Source organism: Pelodiscus sinensis, chromosome 17 (assembly GCF_052426305.1).
Source record: "Pelodiscus sinensis isolate ZL-2025 chromosome 17, ASM5242630v1, whole genome shotgun sequence".
Classification (NCBI taxonomy): domain Eukaryota; kingdom Metazoa; phylum Chordata; order Testudines; family Trionychidae; genus Pelodiscus; species Pelodiscus sinensis.
In genome coordinates this window covers 36,529,292-36,547,424 of record NC_143068.1, presented here as the reverse complement: position 1 = coordinate 36,547,424, position 18,133 = coordinate 36,529,292, and the positions used below count along the sequence as shown (strand labels likewise).

Below are 18,133 nucleotides of genomic sequence, written 5' to 3'. Positions count from 1 at the left end.
GGGATAAAGGGCGGGCGGGGGGCTTGGGGGTACCCGGGTACCCGCTCCCGTCCCGTAGGGGTAAAGGGCGGTCAGTCGGGGGGCTTGGGGGTACCTGAGTACCCGCTCCCGTCCTGTAGGGTAAAGGGCGGTCGGGGGGCTTGGGGGTACCCGGGTACCGCTCCCGTCCCGTAGGGGTAAAGGGCGGGCGGGGAGCTTGGGGGTACCCGGGTACCGCTCCCGTCCCGTAGGGGTAATGGGCGGGCGGGGGGCTTGGGGGTACCCGGGTACCGCTCCGTGCCTGTGGCCGAAGGGACTGTCTCTTCCCAGCGCTAGTGGCTGCAAAGCTCCGTGTCCAGCCTCATCCAGCCCTTGCCCCCCCCACCCCCCCCTCCCGGCCCCAGGGCCGAGTGACCGCCCCGCCCGCCCCAGGGCGCCCGTCCGTCAGAGTGAGTGACAGGCCCGCTGCCCAATGGGAGGAGCGGGCGGCTGCGTGTCAGGCAGAGGCGCAATGGGCTTGGGCGGGCGCCGGGGCCGCGCTGCGTGTCTGGAGGCGGGTCGCGGCGGCCGGAGCCGGCGCCTCGGGTGAGCGAGTGATGGGAGCGGGCTGGGGGGTCCATGCCCGGGGGGGCGGGGGGGGGCTGTGGCTGGGTTGGGGGGGATGCTGGGGGGTCCATGCCCGGGGGGGTGGGGGGGCTGTGGCTGGGTTGGGGGGGATGCTGGGGGGTCCATGCCCGGGGGGGTGGGGGGGCTGTGGCTGGGTTGGGGGGGATGCTGGGGGGTCCATGCCCGGGGGGGTGGGGGGGCTGTGGCTGGGTTGGGGGGGATGCTGGGGGGTCCATGCCCGGGGGGGTGGGGGGGCTGTGGCTGGGTTGGGGGGGATGCTGGGGGGTCCATGCCCGGGGGGGTGGGGGGGCTGTGGCTGGGTTGGGGGGGATGCTGGGGGGTCCATGCCCGGGGGGGGGGGGGGCTGTGGCTGGGTTGGGGGGGATGCTGGGGGGTCCATGCCCGGGGGGGTGGGGGGGCTGTGGCTGGGTTGGGGGGGATGCTGGGGGGTCCATGCCCGGGGGGGTGGGGGGGCTGTGGCTGGGTTGGGGGGGATGCTGGGGGGTCCATGCCCGGGGGGGTGGGGGGGCTGTGGCTGGGTTGGGGGGGATGCTGGGGGGTCCATGCCCGGGGGGGTGGGGGGGCTGTGGCTGGGTTGGGGGGGATGCTGGGGGGTCCATGCCCGGGGGGGTGGGGGGGGCTGTGGCTGGGTTGGGGGGGATGCTGGGGGGTCCATGCCCGGGGGGGTGGGGGGGCTGTGGCTGGGTTGGGGGGGATGCTGGGGGGTCCATGCCCGGGGGGGTGGGGGGGCTGTGGCTGGGTTGGGGGGGATGCTGGGGGGTCCATGCCCGGGGGGGTGGGGGGGGCTGTGGCGGGGTTGGGGGGGATGCTGGGGGGTCCATGCCCGGGGGGGTGAGGGGGGGGGCTGTGGCGGGGTTGGGGGGGATGCTGGGGGGTCCATGCCCGGGGGGGTGAGGGGGGGCTGTGGCGGGGTTGGGGGGGATGCTGGGGGGTCCATGCCCGGGGGGGTGAGGGGGGGGCTGTGGCGGGGTTGGGGGGGATGCTGGGGGGTCCATGCCCGGGGGGGGGGGGGGCTGTGGCGGGGTTGGGGGGGATGCTGGGGGGTCCATGCCCGGGGGGGGTGAGGGGGGGCTGTGGCGGGGTTGGGGGGGATGCTGGGGGGTCCATGCCCGGGGGGGTGGGGGGGGCTGTGGCGGGGTTGGGGGGGATGCTGGGGGGTCCATGCCCGGGGGGTGGGGGGGCTGTTGGGGGGGGCTGGGGGGTGCCCGGGGGGGTGGGGGGGATGCTGGGGGGTCCATGCCCGGGGGGTGGGGGGGCTGTGGCGGGGTTGGGGGGGATGCTGGGGGGTCCATGCCCGGGGGGGGGGGCTGTGGCGGGGTTGGGGGGGATGCTGGGGGGTCCATGCCCGGGGGGGGCGGGGGGGGCTGTGGCGGGGTTGGGGGGGATGCTGGGGGGTCCATGCCCGGGGGGGTGGGGGGGGCTGTGGCGGGGTTGGGGGGGATGCTGGGGGGTCCATGCCCGGGGGAGGGTGAGGGGGGCTGTGGCGGGGTTGGGGGGGATGCTGGGGGGTCCATGCCCGGGGAGGGTGGGGGGGGCTGTGGCGGGGTTGGGGGGGATGCTGGGGGGTCCATGCCCGGGGGGGTGACGGGGGGGCTGTAACAGGGTTGGGGGGGATGCTGGGGGGTCCATGCCCGGGGGGGTGATGGGGGGGCTGTAACAGGGTTGGGGGGGATGCTGGGGGTCCATGCCCGGGGGGAGTGATGGGGGGGCTGTGGCGGGGTTGGGGGGGATGCTGGGGGTCCATGCCCGTGGAGGGGTGATGGGGGGACTGTGCCGTGGTGGGGGAGGGGAGATGCTGGGGGTCACTGCCCAGGGGGATAATAGGGGGACTGTGCTGGGGTGGGGGGGATGCGGGGGGTCACTGCCCAGGGTGGGTGACGGGGGAGGCTGTTCCAAGAATGGGGGAGGGGAGATGATGGGGCTGCTGTTGAGGTGTGGGAGGACAGATGTCAGGGGTTGGTTACTGTGGGTGCTGGAGCAGGATCAGTGTCTGGGATGGAGGGGTCAGTGCCATGTCAGTATTGTTTATAGCAGAGTGCATCAGCACAGGGAGCTTGCCGGGTTTAACCAGTTATCATGAGGGTTACTGGTACATCAAGGCAGCTGCCAGATGGGAGCTTTGCTGTGGGCTGGGCACCAGGAGGGATAGAGCCCCAGCATGGATGTGTGGGTATTGCTTGAAGTGGTGTTTGCTCAGTGCTTTCTGGGCCTATGCTTAGATGCATCTATGCAGTGTCAGTGCCAGAAAATAATCTTTGGATCCCCGCCTTGCCAGGTGCTGGGTCTGTGCTGCCCACTTCCCTGATATTAGGAAAGTTACGTTTCTCTGGCACTGTCCCTCCCTAAGGATCGCAAATCAGAAATGTAGCCACATGTGGTGGAGGGCCTAGTAGCACTGGTCAAAACGTCAGGAAGAATTAGGGGGTATTAGATAGCAGTTATCTAAGTTAGCATTGGAACAGGGCACCAGAGCTCTGGCTCTCACAAAAAGTAACCAAAGAACTATATCTGACAAAGTGGGTGTTTGCTCACAAAAGCTTATGCTCCAATAAATCTGTTAGTCTCTAAGGTGCCACAGGACTCCTCGTTGCTTTCAAAGAACTATAGAGTTCCTGAGTTATCAGAGCTTTGGCCTTTTCTCTTTAAGAATGCACCAAGAACACCCCTTGCTACTGCAGTGGACCAGAGGATGTTGCCAGAGGATGTTGTGAAGAGCAACCAGGACTTTAACGAGGTTCAGAAAAGTGCTAGATGAATTCATGGAGGTTAGGTCCATCAGTGGCTATGAGCCAGGATGGGTAGGAATGGTGTCCCTGCCCTCTGTTTGTCAGAAGCTGGGAAATGGGTGATAGGGGAGGGACCACTTGATGATTCCCTGTTGTGTTCATTCCCTCTGGAGCACCTGGCATTGACCACTGTTGGAAGACAGCATACAGGGCTAGATGAACTTTTGGTCTGACCCATTATGGCCTTTCTTAAGTAGACTGCCCCTCCCCAACTTCCTACGGCATTCTAGATGTTTTTGAAAGTCTCCTATTAAAATACCAAACAAGCTGAATCCTACTTGTAAGCCCTGAAGTGATCACAGTCTGCCATGGTAGGGCTGAAGTTCTTATCTCACAATCAGCCTGCGTTTGTCCTGCCTGACCCGTGCTTTCCCAGGTTTTCTTAAACATGTGCACACACTCTCTGCACCATCCTGACTTTCTTTAGCAAACTATTCAGCTCAGTTATTTAGTGTTATTTCTTCTTTTGGTTACAAGCAGCCATTCTGTCAGTTCTTTGCCAGTTTCTAAGGTGGTCTTCCTATTGAGAGGGCTCAGAGCTCCTTCAGGCCAGACTGGGCCTACTTGGCTTATGTGGAAATCCCCAAGAGAGCTTTCTGAAAACCACATAACACAGAGCCTGCACTGCTACAAGTTTACCATCAACTAAGGATGTTACATTTAGATTAATTGGATGCATTAATTGCAATTTGCATTGACTATTCGATTAGTCAGTAAGGCAAAAACACTGGAGAGAGTATGTGGTCAGCAGGGGACTCAAGCAGTCCCCCGCTGGCCCCTTGCTCCCCACGGCATTTCAAAGCAGCAGCGCTGCATGGAGCCAGGGGTGAGCCAGGGAGTCCCCAGCTGACCGTGGGTCCACATGGTGCTGCTGCTTTGAAGCACCCCCTCCTCTTCCCATCCCCCTTGCTGCCTCTTTCTGATAAAGGCAGCAAGGGGAGGGAAAGCACCTAGTTGTTCACATCCCTACCATCAACCATTGATAACAGTTACCGTCAGTAAGATTTTTCATCAGCATTGGACCCAGTGATTTATGACATTCCTCTTATACTGAAGTCTGAGTTCTTTGTCAGGCCTGTCCCTGGCTTGAGCTGAATCTTTGTTGTCTGAATGTTTCCAGTTGCTTTCACTAAGTCATTAGAGCTCAGACTCTACTTTTTCTGTGGTGGTATTTCTCAGGCATCCGTTTCACATCCTCTCTTGAGGTTGTGTTGACATGTTCCTGCTTAGTCCCCATTGTGTGAACGTTTGTAAGCCAATTTTGCGTTACTGCACACACCATACTCAGTTATACATCACCTTACAGCCAGATTAGCAAGGTGCACATCTGTCTTGTAATTTGCATAGCATCAAGAAATCGGTGCTTCCTTTTATTAAAGTCATAGTTAACTCAGCCTTTTGCTGATAAGCGTCCCAACCTTTGCCAGGAGTCACGCTGAGTGGCAGTCTCATTGGATAATACCATTATGACTCCCTTTTGAAGTATTAAAGGTCTGGTTGCAATGTTACGGCCTACGTCTGTAGTCTGCTGTTAATATCGTGTTTTGCCATTTGAGGAATACTGACAGACTGGCATTTGAGGAGTACTTAATTACTGTTGTTAAGGCTCTTGGTTTATCTTGATTAGATCTGATATTTTTCTTTCTTCGTCTCCTGTCTCCAATGAAGACACATGGCACAGGTCACACACTTTATCCCAACTGTACAGTCCTGAGTGTGACTTCCTATTAATTTTCAAATACATTTAAAATTCTTCTTTGGACAGTTCAGCCTTGTAGGGAGCAGCTTCAGTCTAGTTGGTCAGTTTTAATTCGTTCTGTGTTCTGAGTGTTAGCTTGACTTCTCAGTCAAGCAAAGTATTTCACATGCTTTTGAGAGGGATGAGAGCTCTATCCCTTGCTAGCCAACAATCCAGAGTTCTTTTAAATAGGACTGTTAATGAAGTAGATTTGTACCATACATTATGGTTATGCGTCCTCGAAGTTGTAGTATGCACAGCACTTGCTCAGAGAGGTTTTTGGGAGGGAGCTTTTTAAGATGAATTTTGTACCAAACTCCAAGTTCTGCTCACGTATAACATTTGTCTCGTTGCCCATCTGTCTGGTTTGAATTGTTCTTTTTCATTTTCTAACTCTCCTCCCTTTTTATCCATGACTAGGCATATGTGTCTTTTTTACCCAGTCAATTCACAAGAGGCAAGTTTAAACAGCCACGTTAGAGAATGGATTTTTTTGCAGTCAAGAGTTATACGAGAGATGCCAATTGTAGTCTTATGGTCATCCTAATACACAGCCTCTCTGAGACAGATGTAAGGGTGCTAGGAGGTGGAGGGGCCTAGTGGAAGCTAAGTGTATGAGGGGTGTGAGATGAGTTCTCCAGAGGAGAAGTATGTTTCCCTTTGTTTCTCTCTGGGTTGAGGTGAGGGAGATGTGAGGTATTGGGGGGGAAAAAAAACCCAAAGGTGGAGACTGCAGCGCAAGCTTTCCCCAGATACCTTATTTTTTGTTGTTTCACTCCCTTTGTACAAGAAAACAGTCCGTCGTGAGTTTCCCTACTAGTCATATCCTCATGTCTTTGTTGTGGGAAGCTTGTCTATTGGTAGTGCCAGCTGGGGACTTGCTGAGAATCGCCTAGTATGTTGGATTTTCAAGGATTTTCTGAAGCTGGAGCTATTCATTGTTTGGGGATTTCAACCATGTGGTTTCTTTTCTTGTGTTGCTCTTTTCTTTCTCCTCATTTTTATTCCATGTGCAACACAGAGAGCTCTCCCTCCATACAGCAACGGAGCTTTTGAATAGGAGAATTCTATTTGGAGACATCTAGATTTGGTGGTACTTAGAGCAGGAGCCTTTTACACGGTGAGCTTCTCTGCTGATTCCCTTCCAGCACTGCTTTATTTGAAGACATTTCCCCAGTGAGGTACTTGCATGTAGTAAATTCATCTTTGATCGGCTTTGAAGGGCTCTTAATCTCACCAGAAATTGTAAATCATCCTACAGTTATGGAATGCATTATGAGAGACCAGTAACTGTCTGAGAGTAATAGACACACATGGCTGTCAACCTGTGCTCCTTCCCCAGAGTTCCCAAGTTGAGATCTTACTGAATATAGCTGAATTTCTTCTAACTGCGAAACTTCATTGCCATTTCAAATACAGTATCTCTCATTGGTGGGATTGGTTTTGTGAAGCCTGTTTGGGAGACCATCTTCGTTAAGCAGTCTTCTGTGTTTAGGTACTGACCCAGAGTAATGCCAATACAATATTTTTAGACTTACTTCTCCTGCATGAGAAAAAGTCTTATGCTGAGACGTTGATTTTTATGAGTGCCTGGAGAGATCTCTCTGGGTATGTCTACACTTGCAGCCTATTTTGGAATAGGGCTGCAAATGTAGGCATTCGGAATTGCAAATCAAGCCCGGGATTTAAATATCCTGTGCTCAATTTGCATCTTCCCGGCCGGGCACCATTTTTTTTTTTTTTAATGTACAATCCCGGAATAACTGCCTGCGTCTACATGCATCAGTGAAACGGGCATTTGAAATAAAGCCCTATTTCGAACTACCTGTTGTTCCTCCTGCAATGAGGATTAACAGGTATTAACAGGTAGTTCGAAATAGGGCTTTATTTTGAACGCCCGTTTCACTGACGCATGTAGATGCGGGCTGTTATTCTGGGATTGTAAACTTCAAAAAATGGTGCCTGGCCGGGAAGATGCAAATCAAGTGCGGGATATTTAAATCTCGGGTTTGATTTGCAATTCCGAATGCCTATATTTGCAGCCCTTTTCCGAAATAGGTTGCAAGTGTAGACATACCCTATATAGCACATGCACCTTCACCTTATACCTCTACAACCTTCAACCGACTATTTCATAAAGTGCTGGTGACAAATTTTAGAGAGAGAGTGAGTTGTGTCAGTGAACTGAATAGTTTTCTAAAGAAAGTCAGGATGGTGTAGAGAGTGTGTGTGCATGTGCAAAAAAACCTGGGAAAGCACGGGTCAGGCAGGACAAACCTGGGAAACCATGGGTCAGGCAGGACAAATTTAATTGTGTGATAAATGAATAGGTATCAGGTTTAAAATTCATCATGCAGTGCACAGTCAGCCTGTGGGTCTCCTTGCCAGAGGATGTTGTGAGGACCAAAACTATAAAAGGGTTTTAAAAGAGCTCGATGAGTTCATGGAGGTGAGGTTCATCAGTGGCCGTTAGCCAGGATGGGTAGGGATGGTGTCCCCGGCCTGTTTGTCAGGGGCTGGGAATGGGTGGCAGGGGAGGGATCACTGGGTGATTCCCTGTTCTGTTCACTCCCTCGGAGGCCCCTGGCCGTGGCCACTGTCAGAAGACAGAGCACTAGGGATTTTAGATGTCAATTCATTGAATAATTGTGTATCCGCATCATACTTGAGCAGTTACATGACTATTCTATAGTCCCTAGGAGTGGGGCCAGCAGCCAATGCGATCCTGGCCCCGCTTCCAGGAAGCTCCCTACCACCCTGCGCTGCTGCCCTGTATCAGAGGCAGCAGCACGGGGCGGCAGCAGCCCCTATCTGAAGGGGGTCTGAGTTCCCTGCAGACAGAGGCTGCTCTGTTGCAGCGGCCCCTGTCTGCATGGGACCCAAGATCCCCATGGACAGAGGCTGTGCTGGCATCCCACAGACCAGCCTCCCCCTTAACCCCAACCTGTACTGCTGCCTCTGATAGAGGCAGCAGCATGGGGTGGGAGGAGTTGGCAGGCAGCCCCATGGAGCTGGTGCACGTGGGGAACTAGCTTTTAAGCCAGCTCCCCCCAAACACTGGCTCCTGGGCCTCCCCTCCCCTGCTGCCTCCATGAGAGGCAGCAAGGGGGGAGCAGGTGGCTCTGCACAGTGGGCATACACAGAGAGCTGGCTTAAAAGCTGGCTCCCCATGCATATCAGCTCCTACCTGCCTCCCGCACCCTCTGCGTTGCTGCCTCTATCCACAGCATCCAGCCCTCATAGGGAGCCGGCTTAAAAGCTGGCTCGCCATGGGCACCAGCTCCCACCTCTCCCCTGTCACCCTGTGCCTCTGATACATGCATGCCCCACCCTTGCTGCCTCTGTAGTTGAAAGGATTTACCGATAAGCCCAGAGTTATCAGTTAATCGTTTAGTCGACTACACAGTGACATCCCTGCAGAATACTGGACCAGATCGACCTTTGGTCTCACCTATTATGGCCGTTCTTATGTATGATCTCTGCCTTAATTAGGTGCGCTGTTAGCTGTCCATCCCTTACTCACAGTGTCCATAGGAAATACCAGGGTCTGTGCCAAGTTATCTCACTAGCAACAATGTTTCTTTCTGAGCTTTTGGCTTCAGAAGAGGCTTTTGCAAGAAGAGGCAGCAGGAGGGATAGGACCTAACATTGCCATTAGCAGCCTAACTGCTCTGGAGAAAGGGTGGCAGCTGTTTGGCTAAGCACAGCTGCTGTGAGTATTGCTCTGAACAGTGTCCGAGTTGGTTATGTGCTAGCTAGCCTGTGGCGTCCTTTCTCAGATACGTCTGGGCCTGAAGCATCATTATTCTCCTGCTCCCAAAAGGCAAGTTGTATGTCAACGGTTCCTTCCATGTTCTGGCAGGTCCTAGCCAGGGAACAAGGTGCGCTGCTGCTTCTGGCAATGGTCATGGTCCCTAAGTTCTCCGACCCAACCTGCTCAGACAAAAGACCCTGCTGCAGGAGCTGGGTCAGTCTTGCTACTGCCTGAGCTTGTAAGTGACACCAGAAGCTTGTGAGAGCTCCCTCTGAGACCTGCTTGCACAATGTTAACAGGAGAGAGCCGGGTGTTTTCCTCTCCAGGCAGAGAGCCAGGGAAGGGTTAAGACAAACCCTGCCATAAATGAGAGAACATGAACACGCAAGCAGCTGCAGCCCCTGGCAACAGGACAGTGGATGTGCTGAGGCAGCATCTTAAGCAGAGAGTGAGAGGTGTGTGCGTCTATACAGTCGACTTCTGTGTCTCAACTGGGCCAGCTGGTGGTCTGCACCAGGCTTTTCTAAACGCTTCTCAGATTGAACTCTTGGGTAAGGCAATTCCACAAGCTAACACACTGAGCTATATGGGGGTGTCTTGCTTGGTGTCCTGTGCTTCAGGGCCAGCCTGTTTGGATCAGGTCTCCAGCTCCTTCCTTGAGCTAACAAAGGAGATCCTTGAGAAGGATAGGGATCCCTACGGTGGCTCCAGCTGGGCTGCCTCCAGCATGAAGGAGTGAACTTGCAGTGTTCTTGTGCGGGAGAGAATGGACCTGGCAGTTCTTACGGTACATGGAAATGGGAGAAGTATTCCGGCTGCTTTCGAGTTGTCCTAATGGCCGGTCCCCACCTACCTGGGTGTGTGATTCCTGTTGAGCTTTTGTGTTTCCCATTTCTGTGACACCGGGCTATCTGTGCACTTAGGGTCAATTCCAGCCTCCGGCCAGCCTCCCTATAAAGTGCAAAATGTTCTGTGTGTATCTTTGAGCGAAGATCAAATGTTGTGCCTGATCAGACAGAGCTGGGGAGGTCAGTATGGTTTTTAATTGAATTATTTTTCCTGGCCAGCCTTTCCCCCCTTCCCCTCTCATGGGATGGACTCAAAAATTAAGACTCTTGTGCTTAAAAGATGCCTCCCATTTATCCCTCTCATGCAGCCCATTAGCCATCACCTGGCCTTTCCTAATGCTGCTTCAAAGAGGGTCCTTCCAAGGGCAGCACTTGCTGCTGGACTCCCAAGGCATCTCTATGTCCGGTCTTCTTTTCAGTGAGCTCACTTCACAAGTCGTCTTATCCTTGGGTCTGGCTCCCAGCCCCTCTCCACCCTTGTAACTGCTGCTGGAGGTGCTCCCCTTTCACTCCTTCTCCGTTCACACCTCGTTCATTTCAACAGGGCCATCCATGAAACAGGAGAGATCGAGTCTACTCCTAGCAAAAGACGTTTTTCTTTATCTTAACTATTTCTAAGGCCTATAACATAAAGGGCTTGATACAAAGTTTCTATGGAAAAGACTGGATACAAGGATTCTCTTAATACAAGGGATTCTATAAGAAGGCTTAACACACAGATATATATACAAGGACAAGATCTATCTCTATAAAAGGACTTACAAAGTTGCTCTTAATACAAAGTTATATGAGAACGATACATATTTCTATGGAAATGTTACAGAGATTTATCCACACTGTCCCCTTTTGACCTCTCAAGAACAATTCTTCAGTGGTCACCATTTACATTTTATGGATCTGTTCTAAAGCTACATCCTGGGTCATGATCTCAGCCTGTGGTTTCAATTTAAAATGTGTTTGTTTCATCCAATAGCACATGCAGAGCATTAGAGCCAGCATAATTGTAGAATCCTAGAATACTGGGACTGGAAGGGACCTCGAGAGGTCATCAAGTCCAGTCCCCTGCCCCCATGACAGGACCAAATACTGTCTAGACCATCCCTGCTAGACATTTATCTAACCTGCTCTTAAATATCCCCAGAGATGGAGATTCCCAATAATAGCCAAGATTATTACTAAAATAACAATAGGATGGAAGATTATATTAAAAAATACTGATCAGGTAGGGGACCAACCCTTAAACATCATATCAATGATCAGCGCTCGACAAACCGCTAAATCTACTCGCCCGTGGTGAGTAGATTTCAGCTGGTCACGCCATGCACCCCATTCACTGGCGCTTCATGCGTGTGCAGTGCCGGTCTGGCGCGTGTGCAGTGCAGGGCTGGCAAGTAGCTCTTGCTGGGGTTTGTCGAGCCCTGCCAATGATGAATACTGAATTGTCTTGCCTGGTCAGCCACCCTAAGTATTTCTTTTCCCTCGTGGAGAATGGCCAAACTTCTGGTTTGGTTTTTTCTTCGAGTGGTTTTTATTAATTTACTAATTTGTTCATTATTATAAATCCACCCGGATAGGCCTGTCCAATTAATACCCAAAGAGAAATCCGGATCGAGGTCCACCAGATCTGAGGTTTCTATATCAATTTGTTTTTCTTTGTGTATTGGGAAATAGTAAACCAGTTTAGGAGCATGGAGACATTACACACATTTTTGGACCGGGGGATCTGAATGAAACTTGTTTTGTCATGTTACAGGCTCCAACCCCACAACACAAACACAATTCCTTCCATTAAAATACACCTTAGGGGTGGAATTATCCATTTCATCCCAAAAACATGTGGCTAATTCTCTGCTTTGGAGGGCTTCTCTTCATGGTTCCTCCAAGATGAGGAGTTTGGGGCACACCCATTGTTGTGGGGACAACTCTTCACACCCTCGGTGGTCCACTATATCCCCTTTAATATTCATGTATGTCCCAGCTAGTCTGGCAACCCAAATATGTTTTCCTTGGGTTACTGGCAGTGCTGAGAGTGGCCAAAACAACCTAGTTGTCTGCACCTCCTGGGCTCTCAGCACCGGGACAGAAATGCTCCCGCTCGGTTGCTGTACGTTAAGGAAAGAATGTAACGTTGGTACCATCCAGCAATGCATGGCAAGAATAAGTTATTTGATGTCGTGTCAACAGAGGGGCTGGGACCATCCTATCCTCAGCCCTCACCCAATCCATTAGCATGATGGAAAGGGTTTGTTGTTCTGTGCACCATAGAGTCAGGGCAGTTTTATCTGCAGAGGCTCTGAGTGTGGCATGTTCTGCCCAGAAGGGTGGCTTGTGTGTTGCCAGGTATGCCATTGGAAATCTACAGTGTCTGTACTTGTTTGAACCAACTGAGTGACTGGATGTTCTCGCCCTTCGGTTATTGAATAGTGAAGGGTTTCAATGGCACTAACTTTATTTCTTAGTGCTTCAAGCTCTCTGGAGCTCAGGACACCGGTCGCAGTCCCTAATACAGTGTCTGCTGTACTCCAAGCCTTCCTCCCTGGAATATGTTCTCGCAGTAATGACCAATGCCACACATCAACTATGGGGGAACTGTCTGGGGCACACTCAGGCTTCACCCCAGCCAGCTCGTTCTTATCCCATCTCATCGTGATCTGTAGAGTAGAGATCATGGGGGCCACTTGCACCTGAATTCAGGGTTGCCTCTGGAGCAAGTGGGGAAATGTCACAGTCCCTGGATCTGGGCCATTCATAATAAAAAAGGTGACATTCCCAGCAGACATCGTTTCATTCACCCAGAGAGTTATTGTCCTAGGCTCCAGTTTAAAAGGGGGTACAGTTTGGATTCCAGGCTGACCAGGTTCGCTTGGAGCCCCATCTAGGGTCTCCTGGAGCTGATACAGAATAGATACATCCATAATCACCAGGGGTGATATTTACCCAGGCTTGGACTGCTAGGCGTATGAAGATTCCCTGCAGTGTGGTGTTGGCCACTGGTATGTCCTGCGGTGTGTTCCAACTGGCCCAGTTATACCACTGAATTCCCCATCATGAGTCCCGTTGCTGTTCTGGTTCCAGTGCGTGAATTGCTGCCGGAGTTATTGGAATCCAAATGCTCCATGCTTCGAGTACCATTTCCAGGCATCTCTTGGTAACTTAAGAAAACCATTTTAATTGCGAGATACGAGCCCATTTTAATTTTCCATCTTTATCCATTCGGTACACCAAAGGGCTACCCCTTTAGATTCTACAGCAGTGGTCCCCAACCCAGTGCCCATGGGCGCCATGGCGCCTGCCGGGGCATTTATGTGCACCTGCCGAGTGACCAGGGCCGGCCCTAGCCATTCTTGTGCCCCAGCGCATGCGCAGCCCCTGCCCCGGGTGCACAGCAGCCCCAAAAGGTTGGGGACCCCTATTCTAAAGTATGCTCCCTTTTACCCAGTTTTAAATGCATGACGAGGTCTCCTGGCTCCCAGAGCTGGGAGTTACCAGCCTTCTGTTTATGGGGTGTATCATTTATTTTATCAATGGCATGGTTAACCCGATATTGCAAGGGTCAAGTTGTCCTCTTGTAATTGTTTGAGCCATTGAAAATAATCATGCTGCTGTGTTACTGCATTAGTTTCCCCAGATCCTGAACTTATCTGTGTAGGGTCCATCATCAACCTCATCGGCTGTCCAAACAGGATTTGAAAAGGCTGTATTTTTGTTCTCAGATGGTTGCTACTATGGATAGCTGCCAAAATTAAAGGTAGCTTATCTGGCCAATTTTTCCCAGTATTGCTCATAGCTTTCCTTAAGGCTTCTTTAAAAGTGTGATTCATGCACTCTACCTGCCCAGATTATTGAGGGCCATAAGGGATGTGAAATTTTTGGTTAATGCTCAAGGTTTGTAACAAGGTGGTAAACATTTCTTTTACAAATGCCTCCCCGTTGTCTGAGTCTATTCTCTCAGGAGTTCCGGACTGACAGACCACCTCAGTGAATAACGTTTTTGCAGCTTCTGTGGTGGAGTTTCGCCTAGTGGGGAATGCCTCTACCCAGCCAGAGAAGGCATCTATGCTGACGAGTAAATAGCGAAAGCCCTCTTGGCTCTGTGACAGTTTGTCTATGTAATCAATGTGGAGTCTGTGCTCATCGTGGATGCACGAGGGATTGGTGATGTGGTGGCCGAGCTTTATCCTGAGCACACCTAATGCAATTTTGAACCCACGTTTTAACATCATCTTCCATCCCTTTCACTGTGCTACCGCTCTGTCTCCTGAATGTTTCTTGCACTCCCTTATGCATGAATTGGTGGGCACCATTAACCAACTCCTGCTTCTCTGGCCTTCCTGGGGTTCTGTTTGGGGAGTCCGGCCCATTATCAATAAACCCACCAATGGACTGCAGCTCCTCTGTTACCTTCCTCGCCTGGTTTCTAGTTGCAACTGCAGCTGGATCATACTGCCGGGCTAAACCATCCACTCTGCTAGTCCAGAAAGCCTCCAGGGTGTCCTGTCTGTTATGTGCCTGACCTTCAGACAGCCAGGATGTTGTATTACACTCTGGTAAATCCATTCCCATTCCTCTCCATACGCAATGCTCTTCCTGTCTGCTGCCTTCCACCCATTCCTTCCCCAGTCATGCATCCAGTACTGTATTCCCTTGGCACAGAAATCACTGTCTACATAGATGAACGCAGGTCTGGGGTCATTCTCATATTGCCGTAATACCTGGTGTATGGTATGGAGTTCAGCATGCTGTGCTGACCCATGGTCCAAATAGCCCTGTAGGATTTCCTCTTCTAAATTGATTGCCTCATATTTAATTTTCCTTATACCTTTTATTACCACTGAGCTACGGTCTGTGAACCACACGTGACTGTCTCTCTCTCAGTATCTAGTTCTTCTAAGGGGGATGCCTGTATCAAGGCTACTCTTTGCTTTAGAGCAGTGTTTCTCAACCTTTTTTTTATAAAGTACCTCTTACATTTTTCTTTTTTTTTGAGAAACCCCAGTACCTACAGTTTTCAGACACACATTTTTTTTCTACCGTTGCAACACATTTGTTTAAACAACTTAATCGTAGCCAGGAGGGCGATGACATTTTTGGGTGTAAAAAATACAAAAATAATAAAGCGCTGTAAAACTTAAAATTCAGTTTTCTCCAAATGTCAGTTGTGTTGATGCACCTCCCAGACATCCCGTGAGTACCCTGAGGGTGCCCGAACCACTGGGTGGGAAACTGCTCTAGGCTAACCTCGGGCCAGTCATGTTTACTTCCTTGTTCAAGTAAAGCTGCAGTAGCCTTTCGGGTTTAGCCACAGGCTCCGTGCTCTGTAGCGACTCCTCTGGTTAGCAAGATGAGCGTTCACTGAGCCATGCGAGTGTTGAGGCCTTGCCCCGAGCAGTTTCCCTGACAGAATGTACTTTAATGGTTTGTGGGTGATTTGGATTGTGAGGGGGTGCTCCTGTCAGGGGTTCAAAGGACTGTACCGCCCAGACCGCTGCCAGGCATTCCCTCTCCCACCGGTCAATGTTGAATTCTGGCCCCTGTCATTTCCTAGGTTTGCCTTCCTCATTCTTTTGAAGTAGAGAAGCTGCTAATGCCAGATCGGTAGCTGCTAGTCTGATTACAAGGCTGGGACTCGTCCAGGAACCTCAGAGCGGAGCCGTCAAGGCTTTTTGTGTAAGCACCCTCGGAGCCTCTTCTTGCTCTGGTCCCCGCTCCCACTGGGCCTCCTTCTGTAGCAGCTTCCATAAGGATGGGGTCTTCTCAGCATATTTGTAAAGATGGGGTCTTAAGAAATTCAATCCTCCCAGCAGGACCTGCAGGGAGTGTTGGTCAGTAGGAGCAGGCATTTCTATCAGGGCTCTTACTTTCCCTTGGTCCGCCTGCCTCTCTCCCCTTCCTATAACAATGCCCAGAATGGTCACTTGAGACCGGACCCACTGGGCTTTTTCTAGGCTAACCTTAAAACCAGTTTCTTGGATCAGAGCCAAAACCGTCTCAGTTAATTGTTGTACCTGTGCCTCAGTTCCCCCAAAACTAAAATATCGTCCACAGAAGAGAAGACAAAGGGCCGGTCTTGTGGACTGAGATGGTCTAGCATCTCAGCATCGTGTTTGTGAGCTATTGCTGGACTGTTATGGAAGCCTTGGGGCAAACACTGGAAAGTCCATTGTTGCCCATTTACAGTGAAAGCGAATCTGTCCTGTGAGTCTGGGTGCAATGGGATGGCAAGGAAACAGTCAGCCAGGCCAATGACTGAGAGGTATCTTGATGTAGCCTGCACCTCTTGAATTACTTGTCGTATCTGCTCCAGGAGGGGCCACAGGGATTGTGCCTGTCAATGCGCCTGTAGTCAGTAGCTCAACACCAGGGCTTGCCATCTGCCTTGAGAACTGGCCATGCAGGGGAGTGAGTTTTCCGAATGACCCCCTGCTGTTCTAAGTCCTGGATTATTTGTTGTAACCTTTAGGAAAGGGGTATTGCTTTGGGGGGGCACCAAATCCCCAACCATTGTCACACATGCCTCTATTTTCCACAAACTTAGACTTCCATTCCCTCAGTTGTGATTCAGTGAGTGCTGCCACGTCCCACCTCCCCCTTTGTGTCTGCCAGAGTGTGGTGGCAGCAGCTCCAGCTTCCACAATATCTCCTGGGGCACAGCAGTGAGATCACTAATTTTAAATAGCCATCAGTCATGTCTGGGGTTTGCCAGCCTTGTACCGAAGAGGGGACCCCCACCCTACACGAGCCTTCCCCTGGAATGACTGTAAAGTGACCAATCTTACTTTCCCCCTAATGTAAGTGCATTTTTAACGAGGGAGACTGCTGCTCCCATGTCAATTAGAGCTTTAGTAGGAGCCCACGTTCCCTGCTGGACACTGGTGCGAAGTCTCCCTCCTGAACCCCAGGAGACTCTGCCAATGAACCTCCAATATTGGGCTCCTACTGACAGAGGTTCATGGTCCAACGAGACCCCCTATTCATTATGGGGGGATGGCAGAGGGCCCGAGGGCGCACTGGGGTTACACCAGCCACCTCCTTAGGAGACATTGATCATATGGCTTCCCTTAGGAGATGTGGTGTAGGTGCCCGATCCCGCTGGGTACGGTTTGCCCCATGCTGCATTAGGGTCCTCCGAACCCATTTCCTAACCTCACTGTTTCTAAAGGCTGCAGGGGGGAGCCGAGTCCGCCTGTACAGAGTCAACTTAGAAAACAACCAATGGTCTGGTAGCACTTTATAGACTCACAAGCCATGGCAATGGCATCATGAGCTTTTGTGGGCACAGCCCCCTTTCTGCCTTCCCCTCGTGCGTGTGTGTTAGGGTGAGAGCAGCTTTCTGGGTGTCAGGGTACAACCTCTCTCCTGCTCGTCGTCTCTGCCACCACAACCCCGAGATTCCTTTGGACTCCCACCCTGCACGCTGGAGATTCCCCAGCTGCCACTCTCATTAGAATAGGTAACAGCAGGTTCCAGGGCTGCAGTATGCGCTACTTTCTCCTGCTTCATAGTGGGTGGCGGGCCCCTGTCGGCAGTGATTTGCCTCCCCATGGCCCGTAGCTCCCTTAAGGAAGCAGGGTGGCTGTCTTGCCACACACCTAATTTCCCAGCACAAAATGGAGTAAAACTAGCGGCAGCTTGCTGTAAGGCTTCTACTGAGAAAGGGACGTCATCGATAGTATGCACGCCCCCAGAAGGGACAGGGCCAGAAACAATCTGCATCAGACCCCAACGGACTCGATAGGTGTCCAGGTCCTCATCTGTGTCCTGAGCAGCCAGCACGACTTGAGCCAACAACTCTCTTTTGCCCATCTGTGCACCAAAAGCAGCCATTACATCTAGCATGTAAGTCTGCTCGTTTATTGGTACTCAGCTAATTATTCCACGGAACTCCCCAGACTCTCCGTAGTGAGAGTTGTGGTCAGTCTCCCGCTATGGCTAACTGGTGGGCTGTGTCTACACTGGCACCCTTTTCCGGAAAAGGGATGCTAATGAGACCAGTCGGAATTTCAAATGCCACATGGGGATTTAAATATCCCCCGCGGCATTTGCATGAACATGGCTGCCGCTTTTTTCCGGCTCGGGGCTTTGCCAGAGAAAAGCGCCAGTCTAGACGCGGATCTTTCGGAAAATAAAGCCTTTTCCGGAAGATCCCTTATTCCTCTTAAAATCGGGAATAAGGGATCTTCTGGAAAAGGCTTTATTTTCCAAAAGATCCCGTCTAAGCTGGCGCTTTTCTCCGGCAAAGCCCCGAGCCAGAAAAAAGCAGCAGCCATGTTCATGCAAATGCCGCGGGGGATATTTAAATCCCCCGTGGCATTTGCAATTCCAAAGTGTCTCATTAGCATCCCTTTTATGGAAAAGGGTGCCAATGTAGACACAGCAATACAGTTTCTCACTAGATAGCAGC

The 18,133-nt window shown here is 51.9% G+C and overlaps 1 protein-coding gene across 3 annotated transcripts in view; it reads left to right on the top strand.

Moving 5' to 3' along the window:
- Positions 1-422: 422 nt before the first annotated feature.
- ELMO2 (engulfment and cell motility 2) overlaps positions 423-18,133 on the top strand; it is an 82,940-nt gene continuing 65,229 nt past the window's right edge. For 2 of the 3 annotated variants that reach the window (XM_075917726.2, XM_075917724.2), the window contains exon 1: positions 423-564. The gene's annotated coding sequence lies outside the window, so the exon portion shown is untranslated. The remainder of the gene's footprint in view (positions 565-18,133) is intronic. The other variant, XM_075917725.2, reaches the window with a different exon arrangement.